Source organism: Cyprinus carpio, chromosome A1, assembly GCF_018340385.1.
Source record: "Cyprinus carpio isolate SPL01 chromosome A1, ASM1834038v1, whole genome shotgun sequence".
In the NCBI taxonomy this organism is placed as follows: domain Eukaryota; kingdom Metazoa; phylum Chordata; class Actinopteri; order Cypriniformes; family Cyprinidae; genus Cyprinus; species Cyprinus carpio.
Window position 1 is genome coordinate 39,413,883 of NC_056572.1, and position 8,489 is coordinate 39,422,371.

The 8,489-nt window shown below is 38.8% G+C and overlaps 1 protein-coding gene across 1 annotated transcript in view; it reads left to right on the forward strand.

The window, feature by feature from the left end:
- Positions 1-298, forward strand: part of LOC109101794 — a 34,913-nt gene extending 34,615 nt beyond the window's left edge. The window contains exon 76 of the mRNA XM_042766008.1: positions 1-298. This exon is cut by the window's left edge and continues 159 nt beyond it. The gene's annotated coding sequence lies outside the window, so the exon portion shown is untranslated.
- Positions 299-8,489: the final 8,191 nt, after the last annotated feature.

Below are 8,489 nucleotides of genomic sequence, written 5' to 3' on the forward strand. Positions count from 1 at the left end.
TTTCATGAAGCGACATGAACTATTTCTGTGTGGAACTGATGACTAAATCACTCTGCGGTCACATCTGACTCGTTCATATGAAGTTAATAAATGAAAAGATAAATCTCAAATACATTAAAATAACTTAAAAACATCTCAGTAATCAATATTTATAAGTACAAGGATTTCTGTTTGTATACGTGAGAGAGACAGAAGCGTGATCATGAAGATCAACACTGAATCTCATGTTACTCCAGGAGAAAAACTAATGAATGTCATGTCAAACTGTGTATGGATTAAAGCATAAGATATATAATTACATGCTTGCTATCCTGGTTGTCAGTTTCTTCTATTTAATTCTCTATTTATTTTATTTTATACTCCACTCCAGCGTTCAGATTTATAAAAATGCCTGATGTGTAAAAGTGCTTCGCAGCACATCAGGGTCCAAGCAGACATAAACACTGGCAGAATCAGAGTACTGCGGGGATTTGGACATTTTGCTTTATTAGGTTAAGTTACACTTATTCCAGAGGAAAACGGTTCTGATCTTCCTCTGTCACCAGACGGCCTACAGAGAGATGTGTTACTGTATGTTGTCCAGCTGCGGGTGGTGTTATAGCTAAAAACAGACTCCTCTTGTTTTGACTGAACCTTGCTGTTTCTAAATGATTGATCCTAATGATCGGAGTGCTCTGTTAGGTTTATATTTACTGAGTGTGGCGGACCGGAAGGCACAGGAGAATCAAGGAGAAAGAAACAGCAACTTTGACTTTAGTTTTCAAGAGTAGCCAGCTACACCAGAGACTTCACTCCAGGATGTAAACGGTCACCCAAACATACAGGTTCTGTAAGCAAATATACCATTACAAGAAAAGAAGGAAAAAACTATTAATGCATACCTAACAAGGGTACTTAAGCACCTCAGTGAATCACTGTTCATACATCACATTAACACACGGATCACAAATTACCAAAAAATAAACAAAGGAAAAGACATCAAATAAACACTCCAATATTCACCAAACCTGCAGGTGAACCACTAAAAAGAAAAAGAAAAACCTTACCCCAAATTAAACTCACTAAAGTGCAGGAGAGCGCTGCTGGCAGTAGAACCACTGGAGATAAAACAGCAGCGCAGTCCGGGTCCATGTGTCCTGTCCACCGGGTCAATCCGACTAACACCTCACTGCACTCCAACCGGGTTTAAACTGAGAAGTGGATAAAATGAGCCGAACTACAGGACTCCACCAGGCACGAACATGAGTTGAGGAAAAACAGCTGAATGCTTACTACACTACTGGCTTACTCTGTTTCTATCGTTACACGATCAAGATAATTATTAACCAGCCGGTGACAGACGCAGCTAACCCTATAGAGTGCTCTTCATGTTCTTCAGCAGGGGCTCGTGGTAGCAACTTCCATTCCACCACATGAACACATCTGCAATGTATAGAGGTCCTACAGGCCAGTGAGTGATTCATGAACACCTTATGAACAAGGGAACTAGTAATGGTTTCTGGATGAACTGCTGCTGATTGTCTAAAGTCGTTCAGTGCTATTGTCCATATGAATTTTTTTTTTTTTTAACTATATTTATTCCAATAAATGAATTTATTTTTCTTTCTTTGTTTTTCTTTTTTTTTTTTGAGTTATCGATAAGTAAAAAGTGTGAATATTTTCGTAACTTAATATTTTCTATAATAAAATTAAGTTCATTGGACTTCACCATAAATTGATTTTACAAAACTAATTTTAAAAGTTTATATCAGATGTAAAAAGACATGACCCCGCCCAGCTGCAGCAACTCGTTTATTCGAACAGAGTTTTCCACAGAGCCCGATAATTACTTCAAGTACACTCTAAAAAATGCTGGGTTAAATATAACCCAACGCTGGGTTAAAAAGGGACCAACCCAACAGTTTGGGTTGTTTTGACCCAGCAGTTGGCAGAGGTATAAAGTCCAGGGGTCAGAAAGTAAAAGTCCTGCCATATGTTTATTCCACCCATGAACTCAGCAAGCTGTTTTAACCAGAAGAGAACCAAGTCATTCCTTTCACATCACAAACGAGTCTCGGTCAGATCCCAAGTCCTCAAAGAGTTAAAGTTAATGAGATAATTAAGTGACTAATTAAATGAAGATTGTGCATTAGTGATGAACACCTGCTGTTCCCCACTCAACTTACACAGAAGAAAAGAGAAACACAAGAACTACAACTGACTCCAGGCACAGCCTTGGATGAAATATACTGATTTATTTCTTTTTTTTAAAAGCACACAAGATGCCACCAATAACTGTGGTCAAGGTTTGCTTTAATTAGTCTCTTGACCCTTTTAATAACTCAAAGTAGTTGGTTTCTAAGCAATTGCAATATTGTTTCACAGCAACCATTTGTGCATTGCTGAATCAAAGCTTGAAGTAGCAGAGTAACTTGTGATTTCTGCTAATAAATCATGGTAAATAAACATCATAAAGCGGTCTCTCTCTTTGGTTTATTGTTCAGGTACTGTATAACTAAAAAAAAAAAAACTATTAAACAAATGCCACCTTAATGTGTCAATATTGAATAATAAAAAAAACCTATATCAGCTCAGGAATTTAGCCATGAACATTTATCATACTATCCTCAACAGTGGTGACAATAATTATTCATGCTGCAGTGCATGATGGGAGTTTTACTATGGTGTAACCTAGCATTAACTGCAGCATGAAGCATTTTGTGGATTGTCACCATTGTTGATGTTGGTATTATTTTTTTTTGTGTCTCTCTGTGTCTAAATAGTATAGTAGTTTTTTTTTTGGTGTATTATATGTATATATACACACACACACACATACTTTTTTTTTTTTTATTAATTCACTATATATTTTAGAACAACAGTGTTCTGCAGTTTCACATAGTTCTTAATGCAAAACCTGAACCATGTAAATGGAAGCAAAGTTATTTTAAAATGAAATCAGGCCATTTCATGAGGCTTGTTTCATCACATATAAACAGCAAATATCTCATCATTGTAAAAACACCACATGCATTTCTACAGAGAGAGAGATCTAGCGCAACAAGTCAAGGGTCAAGAGCACAACTAAATCTCAAAACACTGATCTCCATGATGGTCGCATAATTTTAACAAAATAAAACATCAACATCTGATTCTCTGTAATTCTCAGTAACAGCAGGTGTTCATCACTAATGCACAATCATCATTTAATTAATCACTTCTTTATCTCATTAACCTTAACTCTTTGAGGACTTTGGGATTTGACTTGAGACTTGTTTGTGACTTGAAAGGAATGACCTTGGTTCCTCCTCTGGTGAAATCGGCTGCTGAGTTAATGGGTTGGAGCAAAAAATATGGCAGGACTTTTACTTTCTGACCCCGGGACTACCCACCTCTGGTCAAAATAACCCAACCGCTGGGTCAAAACAACCCAACCGCTGGGTTGGTCCCTTTTTAACCCAGCACTGGGTTATATTTAACCCAGCATTTTTTAGAGTGTACCTCATGTAAGTAACTTTTTGTATTGTTAAGAGTTAGATGTTAGCCTTATTAACGTGTTTATGTTGTGCAATCTGCAAAAGCATCGCTCTCTTTGCAGCAGCTTGTTAACTGCTATTGTATAAATCGATGTGTGTGCGTTGTATAAGTAATGTTGTCATTGTGTGATAGTTCAATTAGTCCAAACCAAAGCTGTTTAATTATGGTAGAGCATGGTTAAGGAAAATATAAGGCTTAGTTCCTCTTTCACAAACGTGTACGCTCAATATATGAAGTCTATGCATAACTCACAACCCAAATTTCATATTTTTATTGCTCTGTAATTATTGGGAGCAGATGTCTAACCCCTGTCTCCTGATATAGCCTAGGAATTTTTTATTTTTTATTTTTTTTGATGCACTTTAAAACCAATTGTTTAACTGATTTAATTTATTTGTATTAACATCCCTCCTCCCAATATTGTAATTATTTAACTGCCTGTAGGTGCTGTATGATGATCTCATCACAAAGTCAGTAATTTTAAAATTAGTTCTGAGTTGAACTAAAGCTTGTCTTGTTCAGCAGGATAATTAGGGCCCGAGCACTGCAGTGCGAGGACCCTCTTGGAATTGCTCCGTTTATTAGGGCCCGAGCACCGATGGTGTGAGGACCCTCTGTATCTGCTTTGTTCTATTTCTTCTTCTTCTTCTTCTTCTTCTTCTTCTTCTTCTTCTTCTTCTTCTTCTTCTCCAAAATGAATCGCCTTTTTGAGGGCCTAAACATGCTCGAAAAAGTCCCTGAAACTTTGCACACACGCGTCAGACCTGGTGAAAATTTACGTCTGATATAGGCTTCAGAAGAGGGTGTGGCAAAATGGCTCGACAGCGCCACCTACCCTAAAAAAATCAACAGCCCTCCCGCTGTGTTTCACGTACATGCACGAAAATTGGCACACGTATGTAAAGCATCAGTACCTACAAAAAAGACTCTTGGAGCAATATCCGAAACCCAACAGGAAGTCGGTTATTTTTAATTTTATGAGCAAATTTTGCATGATTTTTGTCATTTGCATGCCTTGTATTTTAACGATCTCCTCCTAGAGATTTATTCAGATCAACACCAAATTTGGTATGCCTAATCTAAACGCCTTTGCGATGTTAAATTGCGAAGATCTTGAGTTTTTGTTGAAGGGCGTGTCCGTGGCGGCCTGACGAATTTCGATGATTCGCCATGAAAAATTAAGTTGTTATAACTCAGACATACAATGTCCAATCTGCCACAAACTTCACATGTTTGATAAGACTCCTGACCTGAACAGATTGATATGCCCATATTCAGTTATAGTCATAGCGCCACCTACTGGCAACAGGAAGTGACATATTTTACGCTGTAACAAACTACCCAGAGAAATTTTATGACATAATTTTTTTTTTCCAGTCACTCTATTCTAAAGGCCTGTGCGATGTTAAATTGTGAAGATCTTGAGTTTTCGTTAAAGGGCGTGTCCATGGCGCCGTCACAAAGTTCGATGTCTCGCCATGGGACTAAAAGTTATTGTAACTCAGGCATAAAATGTCCGATCTTGCCCAAACTTCACAAGTTTGATAAGAGTCCTGGCCTGAACACATCTAAAGGCCAATATTCCATTGTACATTGGCAAAATGCCTCGATAGCGCCACCTATACATTTTCAACGGAGTGCGCCTCGAGCTACGTTTCACGTACATGTACAAAAATCAGTACACACATGTAACACACCAATACCTACAAAAAAGTCTCTTGGTACGAAATTCGAATCCCAACAGAAAGTCAGTTTAGTCAGCCTTTTCTCTGCAAAATTTGTGTCGTTTTTGCCATTTTCAGGGGTTGTACTTTAACGAACTCCTCCTAGAGATTTATTCAGATCAACACCAAACTTTGTCAGTGTAATCTAAAGGCCTTTGCGATGTTAAATTGCGAAGATCTTGAGGTTTCGTTTAAGGGCGTGTCTGTGGCGGCCTTACAAATTTCGATGTTTCGCCATGAGAAAGGAAGTTGCTATAACTCAGACATACAATGTCCAATCTGCCCCAAACTTCACATGTTTGAGAAGACTCCTGACCTGAATATATCTACATGCCAATATTCAGATATCGCTATAGCGCCACCTGCTGGCAACAGGAAGTGACATGTTTTATGCAGTGAATAGCTATTGGTATATATTTTATGTCATTTTATGATTTTTTTTGGTCAGTCTAATCTAAAGGCCTTTGCGATGTTAAATTGTGAACATCTTGAGGTTTCATTGAAGGGTGTGGCCATGGCGCCGTGACAAAGTTCGATGTCTCGCCATGGGAATAGAAGTTGTTGTAACTCAGGCATAAGATGTGCGATCTTCCCCAAACTTCACATGTTCGAAAAGAGTCTTGGCCTGAACACATCTGAAGGTCATTTTTCCACTATAATCATAGCGCCACCTGCTGACAACAGAAAATGGCTTATTTTTACACTAACTTAAAACATGCAATGTCCAATCTGCCACACCAAACTTCAAATATTTGATAAGGGTCATGGCCTGAAGATATCTAAAGGGCAATGTTCAGTTATAATCATAGCGCCACCTGTTGGCAATAGGACACAACATACTTTATACTAACTCAAACATTCCATGTTGAATCTGCCCTAAATTTCATATGCTTGACAAAAGTGCTGGACTGAAGAAATCTACATGACAAAATCCAGTTATAGTCATAGCGCCACCAGCTGGCAGCAGGAAGATTGGCACATATAAATGACTTTGGCATATTCCTCTTATATTTACCACATTAAACGCATATTTCTCGCCGTTCGCTGTTTTACTAAAGCCACCCTGGTGGTGAGCCCGGGTGCGAGGGCCCATCATCGCTGCTTGCAGCTTTAATTCTTCTTCTTCTTCTTCTTCTTCTCCGCAATGAGTCGCATTTTTGAGGGCCTAAACATGCTCCAAAACTCACGAAACTTTGCACACGCATCAGAACTGGCGAAAATTTACATCTGATATAGGTTTCAGAAGTTGGTGTGGCAAAATGGCTCGATAGCGCCACCTATAAAATTTCAACGGAGTGCGCCTCGAGCTACGTTTCAGGTACATGCATGAAAATTGGTACACACATGTAGCACACCATTATCTACAAAAAAGTCTCTTGGTACAAAATCCAAAACCCAACAGGAAGTTAGTTATTTTGAATTTCCTGTAGGATTTTTGTGCAGTTTTTGCCATTTCCATGCCTCGTACTTTGACGAACTCCTCCTACAGTTTTAATCGGATTGTCTTCAAATTTGGTGAGGGTCATCATAAGACCTCTGTGATGTTAAATTGCGAAGGTTTTGAGTTTTCGTCAAGGGGTGTGTCCCTGGCGTCCTGACAAAGTTTGATGTTTCGCCGTGAAGCAGGAAGTTGCTGTAACTCAGGCAAGCAATGTCCGATCTGCCCCAAACTTCACATGTGTGATAGGTGTTCTGACCTGAACAAACACTCATGACCGAATTCAGTTATAGTCATAGCGCCACCTGCTGGCAACAGGAAGTGACATGGTTAAAACTGTTATAGACTCCTAGGAACATATTAAAAAGTGTCAACAAGTGTTAAATAGGCTGGAAACATGCTAGAAACATACTAAAACATGCTAGCAACACTTAGCTAAGTGCCTCAAGCATGCTACTAATGCAGTGGAAAAGAGGAAGTTGCTGTAACTCAGGCCAGCAATGTCCGATCTGCCCCGAACTTCAAACGTTTGACAAGAGTCCTGTCCTGAACACATCAACATGCCCGTATTCAGTTATAGTCATGGCGCCACCTATTGGCAACAGGAAGTGTCATGTTTAACACTGTTATGGACTCCTGGCAACATATTAAAAAGTGTCAGGAAGTGCTAAATACACTGGCAACATGTTAAAAACATACTAAAACATGCTAGTAGCACTTAGCTAAGTGCTAAAGCATGCTACTAATGCAGTGAAAAAGGAAGTTGCTGGAACTCAGGCTAGCAATATCCGATCTGCCCAAAACTTCACACGTTTCACAAGAGTCCTGTCCTGAACACATCAACATGCCTTTATTTGATTATAGTCATAGCGCCACCTGATGGCAACAGGAAGTGGCATGTTTAACACTGTTATGGACTTCTTGTAAAATAATAAAAAGCATCAACATGTGTTAAATAGGCTGGCACATTTCTAGAAGCCTGCTTAAACATGCTAGCAACACTTAGCTCAGTGTTAAAGCATGCTATTAATGCAGTGAAGTAGAACATTACTGTAACTCGTGCATACAATGTCCTATCTGCCTCAAGCTTCACAAGTTTGATTAGAGTCCTGGCCTGAAGATATCTACATGTTCATATTTGGTTATAGTCATAGTGCCACCTACTGACAACAGGAAGTGACATGTTTTAATACTTTTATGCACTATTAGCAACACCGTAAAATATGCCATTGTGTGCTAATCATGCTAGAAATATTCTCAAACATGCTAGCAACACTTACTGTGTGCTAAAGGATGCTTTTAATACTAGGAAAGAGGAAGTTGTTGTAACTCTTGCATACAATGCCCAATCTGTCCCAAATTTCACATGTTTTATAAGAGTCCTGGCCTGAACACATCTAAAGGCCAATATTCAATTATAATTATAGCGCCACCTGCTGGCAACAGGAAATTACTTATTTTAAACTAACTTAAACATGAAATGTCTGATCTACCCTAAACTTCACATGTTTGATAAGATTCCTAGTCTCAACAGATTGTAAAGCCAATATTTCAGTTATAATCATACCGCCACCTGCTGGCGACAGGAAATTACTTGTTTTAAACTAACATGCAATATCTGGTCTGCCCAAAGTTCTTGTGTTTGATATGGGTCCTGGCCTGAACTCATCTTTAGGCCAATATTTGTTTATAGTCTTAGCGTCACCTGCTGGAAACAGGAAATTACTTCTTTTACACTAACTTAAACATGCAATGTCTGATCTGCCCGAAACTTTGCATGTTTGGTAAGAGTCCTGGCCTGAAGACATTTA